This window comes from Hippocampus bargibanti, linkage group LG07 (genome assembly GCF_051943395.1).
Source record: "Hippocampus bargibanti isolate YZ-2025 linkage group LG07, ASM5194339v1, whole genome shotgun sequence".
NCBI lineage: Eukaryota > Metazoa > Chordata > Actinopteri > Syngnathiformes > Syngnathidae > Hippocampus > Hippocampus bargibanti.
The window spans coordinates 20889494-20902699 of record NC_142740.1 but is presented as its reverse complement, the minus strand read 5'-3'; the positions used below and the strand labels follow the sequence as shown (position 1 = coordinate 20902699).

The following is a 13206-nucleotide window of genomic DNA, read 5'->3' as shown; positions in this document are numbered from 1 at the left end:
TCCAGACTTCGTGTCAGCAAGGAGGGGCACATGAAGTGTTTGTCATTAGGTCTACCAGTAACAAATTCACTAAACTATCTCTTATGCCAGATCATGCAAGAGCCTATTAATTACATACACACTCACACGCTCAGCGGGTTTACTATCCCATCTCCTTCTCCTTATTATGCTTCTTTTCATAATCCATCCACACTCTCTCTCTCTCACACACACACACACACACACACACACACACACACACACACACGCGCGCGCGCGCACACACACACACACACACACACACACACACGCACACACACAGACTCACACACACACACACGCACACGCGCGCACACGCACACACACACACACACGCACGCGCGCACACACACACACACACACACACACACACACACACACACGCACACACACACACACACACACACAATTGAGCGTCATAGCCTTGAGTGTGATTCTCCACTGTTCCACCCACTTGGACAAAAGAAACATTTACGTATTTTTAAATCGGACATAGGCCTTTTTCATATGTGGATATATGGATCCCATACGACTGCACCAGGCCATACTCACTTAAGTGGCATGTGATGTTGTGTTTCATGTGCATTGGTGTCACTTCATGCATGCATTACCTTTACATGTATTTTTTTAGAACAAGTACATGAATAAATTGCAACAAACACACACACACACACACGCACACACGCACGCGCACACACACGCGTTCAACTTTAAGCGTTCAACATAAGTATGCCATGATGGCCACTCTTCGTCAATTAAGCATGGCTTTACGAGACATCTCATGCAAGTTGTGTTACACACAAGTATTGTTTGTTGAATTCACTTCATTTTTATAAAGGCCAAATAGTTTTCTTATCCAGAGCATGGCTGCTGTGACAAATATTTTGACAGGTGAGACATTTCAACAGACAACCACAGCGATCACAGTCCGTCACAGTCACCCACCCTGTCTTCCGCATTGTCTCACTACCGTCCCATTTTCGGATCTGCAGCGGCTACCAGTATTATGAAGCTGCATTTTTACTTGAAAAATCATAAACCAAATTAAACAGGAAGCTCATAAAATGTACAAAAGCATATGTGGTCCAACATCCAAGTATGCATTTGATATAAATCATCATGACGAACGCATGGATTTTAAGCCAGAACACATTTTATACAGAAAAAAGATTATTTACTTTTTTCTTTATCTTGATTGACTTGTCCTTGACGTCCATTCACCATCTCCTCATCAGTGTCTTTGCACTAGTCCTCCAGAAATGATTACTGTTATCTCTGCCTTTGTAATCCCTTACCAAGGTGTCTACTCATACTTTTTTTTATTTCTACACCGTCTGACAAATGTGTCAAACAGGGCTGTTTTGTATATATGAAACCAACATCCCATGTATTGTTCACTCTAGCCAGTCCCATTTCTATCTTTAATGTGATGTTTTCTCTTGCTCTCATTTCACTGATTTGTGGTCGTTATTGAGAAAATTGCTGATTTCAAATGAATGCAGTTGCAATTTAATATTTTGACTACGTCATAACTTACATCATTATGAATCGAAAGGAACATTCCAATGCTAAATATTCTGAAAGGCGTACAGTTTGGAGTTAAACTTAAATTTTCTGGAAAGACTGTGCCTCAATAAGAGACGTGTAATGTGAGCAGTACACGTGAGACATAACATCAGCGAGTGGTGGTGAGTTTTGCTTTTCGAATAGTAGCTTGATTTAGTAGGCAATGGGTTCAATGATTTGAGTAGGCAATGGGTTCAATCCCCAGGGAAAAAAAGTCTGCAATGATGAATGGATCTAACAAATCAATAGTTGAAAAATATGAGAGAATTAAAACTGGTCTTTGCCACAAGGAATGTGAGCAATTATCCAAACATAGGCCATTTCGTCACATAATTAAGTGAAAGTATTGCCCATATTAAAAGTTTAAGCATCATTCATTAATCAACATTTCTGAACAAGGGCATGAGCAGCAATTTAAAAATGTTAAAATTATTAGCTTCGTCCTAACAGGAATGAGGACTTTTAGCATTGACAATCATCTCCCTCAATATTTTAATGGTATTATCTGTCACTTTGAACAACAGCGAATGCATTCATAATTTAAAGCAGCACAATTATATTCCACCAAACCAATGTAAATGCTCACTCACTCCAATAAGAGGGACATCTTGTAAATTTCTCCACTGCGAGTCTAATAAAGGCAAATCCAATCCAATCAAATCCAATCTTATACTCAGCTCCTGAATAAAAAAAAACAAAACGACTGAAGGAAAAAGGGTGCGGTGGCTCGTGATTATGGCTGAGAGGCGGGATGCACCCGCAGACGTCTTGCCAGTCATTCGTAGTGAACATCGAGATACCACTACCTATTGACAATTTTGACAGTCTTCAATTGACCGAAAGCATGCTTTTGTGTGAAAAACATGAAAGTATCCAAACTCCCATATTTGCCCATACCACAGCATACTGACGTCTGTGTAAGCTCTCAGTCGTACAGGAGTGGTCCATCGATGAGAAGGTTTCTTCAGCCGTCATCTGTACAAAAGTGAAGGTTTCGGACGTTTCGCCTCCTATCCAAGAGGCTTCGTCAGCGAACTAAAGTCTGACTGGTCGTATCGGCCCCATTTATATATCCCTAATGTCCAGACATGGTGGCGCCGGACACAGCTATGATAGGTCCCTACTCTCAGGTTGGGGGGGCGGGGGACCCCTCCCTGTGGCCCCACTGATTGTTCCTACATTCCTGACTAACGACTGGCCTATTACCCCCACTGCCCCCGGTATCACCTCATCAGCATAACGACCCTCATCAGCATTGCGAAAGTTGCCTAACCTGTTTTGCCTAAGCAGGCTATTGTATGAACGATCCAAATTGAACCTCACCCCACCAGTCCGGTTTAATGAAGGATTTAGTTGTTTTATAAGAATCGCTTCTTTTACGCCCCTTTCAAACCATCTATGTTCTTTCGCTAAGATTTTAACCTCATTGTCGTCAAATGAGTGGTTGCTAGCTTTTAGGTGCAAATGTACTGCCGATTGAGGCCCACTAGTATTATCCCTGCGATGTTGATAAAGTCTTTTTTTGAGAATTTGTTGAGTCTCCCCAATGTACTGCTCTTTACAATTTTCATTCTTACAATGTATGGAATAAACTACATTACTTTGTTTTTCATTTGGTAGCCTATCTTTTGGATGCACTAATTTTTGCCTTAACGTGTTTATCGGTTTGAAATAAGTAGGAATTTTATGTTGCCAAAGGACTCTTTGTAATTTTTCAGAAACTCCTGCAATGTACGGTACTGCTACTCCTCTCCTTTTTGAATCTTGAGAATTATTGGTTTCGTTCGCTATTCTTTCTTTCTGACATTTGTTGAATGACCACTGAGGGTAGCCACAGTTAGTGAGTGCTCTCCTGATATGTTTTGACTCCTTTTCTCTACCTTCAGTGCTAGTTGGTATTAGTTTAGCCCTATGCTGGAGGGTTCTGATAACTCCTAGTTTATGTTGTAAAGGGTGGTTAGAGTCAAAAAGTAAGTATTGGTCAGTGTGCGTAGCCTTCCTGAAGACTTCTGTTTTTAGCGCTCTGTCCTCTTTTATAATTACTTTACAATCCAAGAAGGCTAGTTGGTTCTCTTGAATGTCCTCACGAGTAAATTTAATGTTGAAGTCTACAGAGTTGAGGTGATCTGTGAAGGATTGAATTTCTTGTTTCTTAATTATGACAAAAGTATCGTCCACATATCTAAACCAGTGTCTAGGTTTTGTCCCTGGGAAGGATGTGAGGGCCTGTTTCTCCATCTCTTCCATGTAAAGATTAGCCACTATGGGTGAAACTGGTGAGCCCATAGCACAACCATGAATTTGTTTATAAAATTTTTCCCGAAATTGAAAATACGTAGTATTAAGGCAGATTTCTAATAATTGGCAGATGTGATCCGGTTTAAGTTTGGTTCTTTCATGCAGAGAAACATCCGCCAGCAGCCTCGTCCTCACCACTGAGACTGCTGCTGGGGTTGGGACAGATGTAAAGAGAGAAGTCACATCGTATGATGCCAAAGTTTCCTCAGGTTCCAATATGAGGTCTTTGATCCTCTCTACAAACCCTGTGGTGTTCTCTACGTGATATTCAGTGTTACCAACCAACGGAGCTAAAATAGTTTTTAAATATTTGGCTACATTGTATGTAGAGGAGTCAATGCTACACACAATGGGTCTGAGGGGGAACCCTTCTTTATGTATTTTTGGCAGGCCATAGATACATGGCGTGGCCTCTCCCGGGTATAATCTAAAATACATCTGTTTGTCTATATGTTTTCCTTTCTCTAACTTTTGGAGACAGTCAATCATTTCTTTCTTGTATCTATTGGAAGGGTCCCTTTTTAGTTGCTCATACGTGTTAGAATCACTGATTAACCTATTTATTTTGTCTTCATAATCCAATGTGTTGAGAAGCACTGTGCATCTGCCCTTGTCTGCTGGCAAAATAGTAATATTTTTGTCTTTTTGTAGAGTAGTTAACGCCTTTCTCTCTTCTAATGTTATGTTGGACGGAGGAAGTTTGGCACTACTGAGAAGAGCTGATATTTTAATGCGTAGATCATCTGCCTCTGCATACGAAAGTTTGTTATTTTTAATAGCCGATTCAGTAGCTGTGATATAATCTATTGTAGGTATAGTTTTAGGAGTCACTGATGAGGTGATACCGGGGGCAGTGGGGGTAATAGGCCAGTCGTTAGTCAGGAATGTAGGAACAATCAGTGGGGCCACAGGGAGGGGTCCCCCGCCCCCCCAACCTGAGAGTAGGGACCTATCATAGCTGTGTCCGGCGCCACCATGTCTGGACATTAGGGATATATAAATGGGGCCGATACGACCAGTCAGACTTTAGTTCGCTGACGAAGCCTCTTGGATAGGAGGCGAAACGTCCGAAACCTTCACTTTTGTACAGATGACGGCTGAAGAAACCTTCTCATCGACACAGCATACTGAATCAGAAAGACTAACTACTCATTCAATGTGATACCCGTGGCTCCACTTCCAAGGAACCAATTTCATAGCGTATCACATCCCCTATAATCAGCATGCAGTATGTTTTGGTCTATAAGTCACTTGGCAGGCTGAGAAGCACCAGTCAAAAATTGCATCACAAAGAAGATAAACACATATAAGTCGCTCTAGTGCACAAGTCATATTTTTGGGTTGTGAGCTATTTGACAAAAAACAAGATGAAGAAGAGTAGCGCTCAGACTTACTATTCTCCAAGCTCGTCAGCGAACTAAAGTCTGACTGGTCGTATCGGCCCCATTTATATATCCCTAATGTCCAGACATGGTGGCGCCGGACACAGCTATGATAGGTCCCTACTCTCAGGTTGGGGGGGCGGGGGACCCCTCCCTGTGGCCCCACTGATTGTTCCTACATTCCTGACTAACGACTGGCCTATTACCCCCACTGCCCCCGGTATCACCTCATCAGCATAACGACCCTCGTCAGCATTGCGAAAGTTGCCTAACCTGTTTTGCCTAAGCAGGCTATTGTATGAACGATCCAAATTGAACCTCACCCCACCAGTCCGGTTTAATGAAGGATTTAGTTGTTTTATAAGAATCGCTTCTTTTACGCCCCTTTCAAACCATCTATGTTCTTTCGCTAAGATTTTAACCTCATTGTCGTCAAATGAGTGGTTGCTAGCTTTTAGGTGCAAATGTACTGCCGATTGAGGCCCACTAGTATTATCCCTGCGATGTTGATAAAGTCTTTTTTTGAGAATTTGTTGAGTCTCCCCAATGTACTGCTCTTTACAATTTTCATTCTTACAATGTATGGAATAAACTACATTACTTTGTTTTTCATTTGGTAGCCTATCTTTTGGATGCACTAATTTTTGCCTTAACGTGTTTATCGGTTTGAAATAAGTAGGAATTTTATGTTGCCAAAGGACTCTTTGTAATTTTTCAGAAACTCCTGCAATGTACGGTACTGCTACTCCTCTCCTTTTTGAATCTTGAGAATTATTGATTTCGTTCGCTATTCTTTCTTTCTGACATTTGTTGAATGACCACTGAGGGTAGCCACAGTTAGTGAGTGCTCTCCTGATATGTTTTGACTCCTTTTCGCTACCTTCAGTGCTAGTTGGTATTAGTTTAGCCCTATGCTGGAGGGTTCTGATAACTCCTAGTTTATGTTGTAAAGGGTGGTTAGAGTCAAAAAGTAAGTATTGGTCAGTGTGCGTAGCCTTCCTGAAGACTTCTGTTTTTAGCGCTCTGTCCTCTTTTATAATTACTTTACAATCCAAGAAGGCTAGTTGGTTCTCTTGAATGTCCTCACGAGTAAATTTAATGTTGAAGTCTACAGAGTTGAGGTGATCTGTGAAGGATTGAATTTCTTGTTTCTTAATTATGACAAAAGTATCGTCCACATATCTAAACCAGTGTCTAGGTTTTGTCCCTGGGAAGGATGTGAGGGCCTGTTTCTCCATCTCTTCCATGTAAAGATTAGCCACTATGGGTGAAACTGGTGAGCCCATAGCACAACCATGAATTTGTTTATAAAATTTTTCCCGAAATTGAAAATACGTAGTATTAAGGCAGATTTCTAATAATTGGCAGATGTGATCCGGTTTAAGTTTGGTTCTTTCATGCAGAGAAACATCCGCCAGCAGCCTCGTCCTCACCACTGAGACTGCTGCTGGGGTTGGGACAGATGTAAAGAGAGAAGTCACATCGTATGATGCCAAAGTTTCCTCAGGTTCCAATATGAGGTCTTTGATCCTCTCTACAAACCCTGTGGTGTTCTCTACGTGATATTCAGTGTTACCGACCAACGGAGCTAAAATAGTTTTTAAATATTTGGCTACATTGTATGTAGAGGAGTCAATGCTACACACAATGGGTCTGAGGGGGAACCCTTCTTTATGTATTTTTGGCAGGCCATAGATACATGGCGTGGCCTCTCCCGGGTATAATCTAAAATACATCTGTTTGTCTATATGTTTTCCTTTCTCTAACTTTTGGAGACAGTCAATCATTTCTTTCTTGTATCTATTGGAAGGGTCCCTTTTTAGTTGCTCATACGTGTTAGAATCACTGATTAACCTGTTTATTTTGTCTTCATAATCCAATGTGTTGAGAAGCACTGTGCATCTGCCCTTGTCTGCTGGCAAAATAGTAATATTTTTGTCTTTTTGTAGAGTAGTTAACGCCTTTCTCTCTTCTAATGTTATGTTGGACGGAGGAAGTTTGGCACTACTGAGAAGAGCTGATATTTTAATGCGTAGATCATCTGCCTCTGCATACGAAAGTTTGTTATTTTTAATAGCCGATTCAGTAGCTGTGATATAATCTATTGTAGGTATAGTTTTAGGAGTCACTGATGAGGTGATACCGGGGGCAGTGGGGGTAATAGGCCAGTCGTTAGTCAGGAATGTAGGAACAATCAGTGGGGCCACAGGGAGGGGTCCCCCCCCCCCCAACCTGAGAGTAGGGACCTATCATAGCTGTGTCCGGCGCCACCATGTCTGGACATTAGGGATATATAAATGGGGCCGATACGACCAGTCAGACTTTAGTTCGCTGACGAAGCCTCTTGGATAGGAGGCGAAACGTCCGAAACCTTCACTTTTGTACAGATGACGGCTGAAGAAACCTTCTCATCGACACAGCATACTGAATCAGAAAGACTAACTACTCATTCAATGTGATACCCGTGGCTCCACTTCCAAGGAACCAATTTCATAGCGTATCACATCCCCTATAATCAGCATGCAGTATGTTTTGGTCTATAAGTCACTTGGCAGGCTGAGAAGCACCAGTCAAAAATTGCATCACAAAGAAGACAAACACATATAAGTCGCTCTAGTGCACAAGTCATATTTTTGGGTTGTGAGCTATTTGACAAAAAACAAGATGAAGAAGAGTAGCGCTCAGACTTACTATTCTCCAAGTGCACACTGCTTCAGTATATATGGTATGAGCTGAAGCTGAACAAGTCACAAGACCTGCCAATTTATGGAAAACAGATGAATATATAGTTGGAAAGCTGGTCATTTTTTATGTAAAATTAATTCCTTGGCTATTTCCGTGTACTGTAAATACATGTATTTCGCTCCGAGGTAAGAAACATCTCTGGACACAATCTTTTTTTTCCTCCAAAAAAGACAGATACACACAAAAACGTGGTTTCAAAGGGTTCAAAGTGGTATATTCCACCTAAATTGTATGCCATTTTTTGTCTTTAGTTATGAGCAATAATACATCTCAAGTCGCAATTATCCCATATTTCTAAACTGATGATGGTATATCTGTGTATAACCATGAACATCGTTCAATCTCCAACCAGGGCAAATTTGACTCATCCTAAAAATGTGAACAAAGGGCTTTTCAGTGTTTCCAAGCCGCAAAATTTCTTGACAATGGAACAGTTGTGATCTCATAATGACTGACTGGCTTTTCACACTGCAAATGCACCCCTCAAAGTGATTTGAAAAGGAAGAGTAACTAAGTAAGTAAATAGATGCCATGGAATGTAAAGAACTAATACTTGTTGAACACAGACAATGCTTTAAATGCTAAGCATAGTAAAGTGAAAGTAACATTAGTTTACCAATCTTCGTTGCTATTGTAGCATATTCCACAACATCTCAATTTCCCTGATAGTTTTGTCTCGTGATCAGTGGGAGCGAGATTGCTGCAGGTCAGCATCCAGGTGGTGGTCGCTGAACCACATCTCAGTGAAGTATGCCGTATTTGAACATGTAAAGATGTTGTAGGTCCTCGTGAGAGGACTTTCATCCACCTTGTTTGGCAGAGAGCGTTGATGAGCATGATAGAAATCCATTGGAGCAGGGTTCAAAAATGGACTCTGACATAGTTTGCCTAGCATAAGGCGGGTGTTGTAGATGTCCTGAAGGGGGGGGAGAGAGACACCGATGATCTTCTCAGCTGTCCTCACGATGCGCTGCAGAGTCTTACGGCAGGACACGGTGCAGGCGCCGTACCACACAGTGATACAGCTGGTCAGGATGCTCTCTATGGTACCGCGGTAGAAGGAGGTCGTGATGGGGGTCGGGGCTCCAACTCTTTTGAGCTTGCGGAGGAAGTACAGGCGCTGGTGGGCTCTCTTGGCCATTGATGCCGTGTTGTGGCTCCAGGACAGGTCATCGGATATGTGCACTCCCAGGAACTTGGTGCTGCTCACTCTCTCCACTGCAGCACCGTCGATGGTTAGTGGAGCATGCTGGGGACGCACTCTCCTGAAGTCCACAACAATCTCCTTCGTCTTCTCCACATTCAGACGGAGATTGTTGTCCTTGCACCACGTGGCCAGGCGGCTGACCTCGTCCCTGTAGGCTGTCTCCTCGTCGTTGTTGATGAGGCCCACCACAGTCGTGTCATCCGCAAACTTTATGAAGAGGTTGGAGCTGGGTGATGATGGTGAGCAGTCGTGCGTGAGCAGAGTGAAGAGGAGGGGGCTCAGCACACACCCCTGGGGGGCCCCTGTGTTCAGCGTGATGGTGCTGGAAGTGTTGTCGCCAACTCTGACTGCCTGTGGTCTCCCCGTCAGGAAGTCCAGCAGCCAGTTGCACAGGGAGGTGCTGATCCCCAGTTTGCTCAGTTTATTGGTAAGCTGTTGGGGGATGATTGTGTTGAATGCTGAGCTGAAGTCGATGAACAGCATTCTGACGTAGGAGTCTCTGGTCTCCAGGTGGGTGAGCGCTGTGTGGAGAGCAGTGGAGATGGCATCATCGGTCGAGCGGTTGGGCCGATATGCAAATTGGAAGGGGTCATGGGTGGGGGGGAGGGCAGCCTTGATGTGGTTCATAACTAGCCGCTCGAAGCACTTCATGAGGATGGGAGTGAGTGCGACCGGGCGGTAGTCATTGTGGCAGGTGGGGGACGACTTCTTCGGGACCGGGATAATGGTGGTGGCTTTGAGGCACGTGGGCACAACAGCCTGGCTCAGGGAGGTGTTGAAGATGTCCGTGAAGACATCTGTGAGCTCCACAGCGCAGTCTCTCAGAACACGGCCAGGAATGCCGTCGGGACCCGGGGCTTTTCGTGCGTTGGTCCCTCTGAGGGATCGCCTCACGCTGTCCTGGGACAGTGTCAGCACCTGTTCGCCGGGAGGTGGTGGGGTCTTCTGTGCTGGAGTGCTGTTGTCTGCCTCGAAGCGGGCGAAGAAGTCGTTCAGCTGGTTCAGCAGAGTGGTGGAGTTCTCGCAGGTCTGTGGAGTGGGCTTGTAGTCTGTGATGGTCTGTATCCCACGCCACAGGTTCCTGGTGTCACTGCTGTCTTTGAAGTGGTTGGCGATCCTCCTGGAGTGCTGTCTCTTGGCCATCCTGATGCCACGTGACAGGTTGGCCCTGGCTGTCCTCAGGCCCAGCTCATCGCCAGCTTTGTAGGCAGCTAGTATGCCAGCTTGCTTCCCTGTATTTCAGCAGCATGTCCATGCTCCATTGTCTTTTCTTTCTAATACGACATACCGACCCACCTGCTATTAACTTCAAACAGCTACATTCCATAACTCTTACAATAAAAGAATTAGGCAAGCCTTTTCCTGGAAAAGCTTATACGTAATAAGGACAAATAATACAACTCAAGCAGTTATCGTCAAAACTGCCTACTGTGAGTCAAAAATATCAGAAAAAGAAAATACATGACAATTTTAGGCAACTTCTTGCCATCGGTTCTGGGCCTTTTTACTCTCCATACTTCTGTCACTGTTTCGCCATCTGTGAGCAGGTCCTGCTAATCCTCCACCTGCTGTCAACCTTCCCCACTTTGCTTTCACTGTCTTCTCTATCGGATGTGTTACTTGCACATCCAAAATGTCATACCCGTAAAGGCATACATTGGATACACGGCCAAAAACTGCATGGAAACTTCACTTGATGGAACCAAAATTCCACATAGAATTAAAGCTGAAATAAAATTGCACACGTTGGGCAATGTTACACCTTAGCCATGATCTATGGGAAAGTCAAACTGCTATATATCTGAGGTAGAAATGGAATGAAAAACTAATTTGAATATTGTGTCATCGGTTAAAAGGATGATATTTTTATTTACCACAGCCTGGTTGGATATTCTACTGCTGTACTATCACCATGCAGCACCCAGGTGACAGGTCAGACCTGGCAGTAGGCCAAGGAGTGTGAGGGAGGTGAAGTTGGGGTCATGGCTGGATGTGGAGTAGATACATTCACTGCCTGCTTGCCAGGAGTGCTAATTTACAGATTAGTTTGTTCCGCTTCGTAAGAGTTTCAATATGAAGGAACACATTTGGATCATGCTTACACATGGATTATCAGAGTTGTTTAGCATTTAGTCAATAACAGCTGTGTAAATCATAAAAAAAATAAAAAATAAAAAATAAACACCACTTGTTATAACCTATTACGATATTGCGTTTTTGGGTGGCTATCAAGTGAACAGAAAGGTCATGTTCCACTGCTTTTCAATGCAATGATTTTTGAAACGTGCCAGTAACAAAGAGGGTGTTTTGTTATTGCTTTCCTGTGGGGCTTATTCACTTCACTCTGTTGATGTGCTCAGCTCATGGCACAAATGGGCAATGCTTCATTGTCAAAGCACATTGGAACTCGGTCACAGTCCGAAAGGTATGACCACATTCATCATTCTTACGAAGAAAGTAAGCAATTGCCACAGAAGTTAACTAGGTTCCGTCATCGACAATTAAGTGAATAAATATTTTGGGCATTAGCATGAGGCACCTCTGGATGGCGCCACATTTAAAGGACAACCAACACAATTTTTTTTGGTTTCCTAACTGACATCAGAAAAACGTTTTATAGCATCTAAAATACCCAAAACATGGAGGTTGATATTTTTAATCAAGTGCAAAACACCAATAAAAATAACTTAAAGTGTCCCAAAACTGTTACAAATGATCTTGAAACTGGGGAGATTCAGAAAGTCCCGCCTCTTGTTCGTGACATCACTTTAGGTCACAAACTGCCTTGCTCCAGAATCAAAACAATGGCTTCAGAGAGTTCAGATTCGGAGGAGATTCTTTCTTGTTACTCATCCAGTTATGAATATGATTCAAATAGTTCTGAAGAGGAAACCATAAATGTTTGCAATCGATTAAAGAAGTCCTTCCATATCAATTCGAGCCGTCTGCAAGCAATGAAACCGGTGATGATCTGGACTCCAATGTAGCGCCCAGAAAATGCAAAAGCGGCATTTCGTACAGTATATGAAGCCGCTTATAAGAGCTGTAAAGCCACCCTTGATTGGTTAAAATCTGTGGTAGAAGACAGGGGTGGGTTTTACGCACACACACAAAAGGAGGGTGAGAGAAAGCGGCACAATTTGAACAAGCACACGGACATCTGAGATGTTGTGACGAGAGAGCTCCAACAGCGCTACAGGTTACTCTGACACAGTGGAAAGTGGATGTTTGCCCGATTGGTTTGCTCCACTAATATGGTGATTGCTTTCTTTCACCAGGTGAGCTCCCAGTTAGCATGCAGTGTGACTACATGGGTAAACATGCATCAAACTTCTGCTATCCAAGCGCCGAATCGCTAACTGTGGTTAGCTTCCTCATTCGCCTCAGCTGGTGCTCGACTGCTCTGCTCCGTTGGAAATGATCTGATTTGTACGCTAGCAATTTGTGCAAACTTACACCTTCTTTATGCGTGTTACCGCAATTGGTTGCCACACAACGATTCACCATCACGTTATTTATGTAGTTTTCCTTCTAATTTCGCGATCAACACTGTGTTTTCAAATAAAAAAAAATGCCAAAAGTGCATTATGTGTATCTTTCCCGGTCAGGGGCATATCGAATGTGATGTCAATTCCGGCATCAACATCAACTCAAAAACAAGACTTCATGAATATTCAGCGTGACTTTTAATAAGTAAAACATAGCTATATGCTGTGGAATCTTTGTAAAATGTGGTCAGTCGAAGTCATTTGAAGTGATTTTACAAATTATGGAGACAACTTGTCGGAAGGTGTCGGTTGTCCTTTAAGATGCACAGTGCAATTCCCTTTGTTAAGATGAAGAGTAAGTGACAAGAAAAAGTAATAATTTAAAGAGTAAGTAGAAAACAAACAAAAAAACATGCAAAGTAGAGTGGCCCAAAATGGAGATTGCTTAATTTTAAGCAGATTATTTACTTACAGACAGTGTAGGTGTTCAAATAGCTGACAT

The 13206-nt window shown here is 43.0% G+C and overlaps 1 protein-coding gene across 5 annotated transcripts in view; it reads right to left on the bottom strand.

Annotated features, from left to right (window-relative positions):
- negr1 (neuronal growth regulator 1) overlaps positions 1-13206 on the bottom strand; it is a 145552-nt gene that overhangs the window by 113282 nt on the left and 19064 nt on the right. The gene's annotated exons all lie outside the window — the stretch shown is intronic.